Source organism: Gavialis gangeticus, unplaced genomic scaffold, assembly GCF_001723915.1.
Source record: "Gavialis gangeticus isolate Ggan-Ray unplaced genomic scaffold, GavGan_comp1, whole genome shotgun sequence".
In the NCBI taxonomy this organism is placed as follows: Eukaryota; Metazoa; Chordata; order Crocodylia; family Gavialidae; genus Gavialis; species Gavialis gangeticus.
This window is the reverse complement of record NW_017729006.1, coordinates 1,842,099-1,844,577: the sequence shown is the minus strand read 5'-3', so window position 1 is coordinate 1,844,577 and position 2,479 is coordinate 1,842,099. Positions and strand designations below refer to the sequence as shown.

General features: G+C 41.1%; 1 protein-coding gene across 5 annotated transcripts in view; it reads left to right on the top strand.

Moving 5' to 3' along the window:
- The window catches only part of ZNF385D (zinc finger protein 385D), a 933,534-nt gene that overhangs the window by 770,363 nt on the left and 160,692 nt on the right, over positions 1–2,479 (top strand). The gene's annotated exons all lie outside the window — the stretch shown is intronic.

The window sequence follows — 2,479 nt, the reverse complement described above, 5'->3', positions numbered from 1 at the left end:
ATAAGTTTCAAGCATTGCATTATTATTTTAAATGGATGTTGCATGATTTTTAGCTGAGTAATAGCTGTATAACCTCCACTCCATATAATCAGGTAAGTGTTATTGATGTCAATTATTCTGCTTAAATGAGTCTTCAGACTGAAATAATGTCCTTTAAATTATTGCTTGGGTATAGGGCTTTTTCCTTGAAACAAAATCCATGTATTAGGTGAATTCAACAGGATTCAATTAACCTTGGCATTTGTAATAGGAGAACATTGTACTGGAAGCTTTCAAAGGAAGGGTGTAAGTTTAAATAAATGTTAGAATACAGAATAATTTATAATATAGACTATATAAGGGTATTAGTTTTTATAAAGTATGTCTACAAGTTCCCACAAAATGATTGATTCTATAATTCTCTGTTGGAAGACGCACAAGTTACGTACACAAAATTAAACAATAAAGAACTGTGTGTGATGAAAAACCACTGATTCTTCCAGTTACTTCTCTGGTACATATTCTCTTGTGTCAGTGATTTAGGTATTGTAATGATAAATGTACAAACTATCGGAAGCATTAAACGATATATAAGTATTGTACAAATACATGCTGTATTTTTGCAAGGTCTTTGTCAGAAATTATATGGGACAGATTTGAATACTAGAAGTGGTTTAAACAATCTTGTTGCATCTTAGATATTTCTAACACCAAAGTGTAGCCAATTTTCCTCTGTGAAACTAAAAGCATTTAACTATGGTGCAGTTAGAGGGGCGGTACTAACGTTTAATTACCAAAAAGGAGAGACCCACAACATATCCATTGTTGAGTTTCTCTTCTTGTTAGTTGAATAGTCTGTTGAGATTAGTGTTTTGCAAAGAAATGATTCATTGCTCAAAAATGATCTAAAGACAGTAAGAGATATCTTAATGTGCAGAAATAAGAAAAAAGTGAAATAATTTAAATTTAAACTTTATTAAAAAGCTTTTCACTTTGCTGTTGTTTGAGGTTGACTTATGTATTCAGGGAATGATTCAAAGCAACGAAAATTAACATGAGTCTTTCTGTTGACTTCACTGAGCTTTGAATCAAGCCCCTCTTAATAAACAACCATTTATCTGAGCTCTGTGCCATGAATCTATGTTCATATCCATCTATAGCAAAGTAAACAATACAGCAATAGTTGCATTGGAAAGCACTGGACTGACACTGAGTTCCTTTCATTCTTACATGTGACTTATAGCTTATTAGAGATATTCCATAAATTTAGGCTTCTGGCAGGCATTACATTTAAGATGTGATTAACCTGTTAGTCTCACCATAAATAGTAAACCTGCCACACATTCCAGAAATTCATGGTGTGACAAAATGGGAAATTAGCCACAAAAATATTCTACAAAATATATGTTATCTTTTTGTGACTGGTTTCCATTGTGCCCTAAATTGAACATGTGGCATAGTAGCATTTCCATGCAGTCTGATGCCAGCTACACGGAGGGGCTTGATTGATAGTTCCCCTCTTATTGACAGGCTGACAGCCATATGGTACGTCTAGGCATGGGGCAGCACCCTGCTTATCTCAAGTTGTTAACTCGAGGGGAGTTAATTGGCTAGCCAGAGGTCCCTGTGACCTAGCATAGAACTTGTCATGTCCTGTGGATCTTAGGGAAAAGGTTCTGGTGCTGGGTTGCAGAGAGCGCTGCCCTTTCAAATGACCCAGAAGCTCCTAGGGGGCTGTTGAGCAAGGCACTTGATGTATCCCAGTGCACAGGGTCCCTGGGATCAGGGTGAAGTTCCCCAATCCCAGGGTCCCCATGTACCAGGACCTTTAAAAACTGCACATACAACTGGGATGAACACAGATTTTCCACCATCCTGGTGCACAGGGCTCTGGATTCCGGGGCTGGTCCAAATTGTCAGTCCCGACACAGGACTACACTGGAGTCCTGAACTGACCCCAGTGTGGTCCCAGGAATAGGAATGACAGTCAGCTAATTGTTGGTCCCTGGTTTTGGATCACACCAGTTCTCACCAGACTGTGGGCACCAGCTTTCATCATGATCCAAGGCTCTCCCTGCACAGACAAGTAGTAACAACTAGGGCTGTGCAAAGCTTTGGGTGGTGATTCGATTCAGAGGAGATTTGGCCCAATTTGGTGGCTGAATCTCTGAATCTGAATTGAATCAGGGGACCAATTAAAAGGTCTGACTCAATTCAAAGCTCTCCAAATCGATTCAGAAAAGATTCAGAGAGCTTCAGTAATTTGGGCAGTCCCTGCCCGCTGCAGCAGGAAGCTGAACCCGGACTCTAAGCTGGTAAGTAGGGGATGGGAGAGGGGAGGCTGGTGGAGCAGGAACCATGGGGGGACCCCTGACAGGCCCCATCCCCTGCCTGCTGCCCCAGCCCCAAGCACCCTCTGACCCCCACCCGCTCCCCCAGCCCCCGCTCATGGCTGCCCCACCTGCCCCAGCTCCTGGGTCTTTAAAAAAAAAAAACCTAA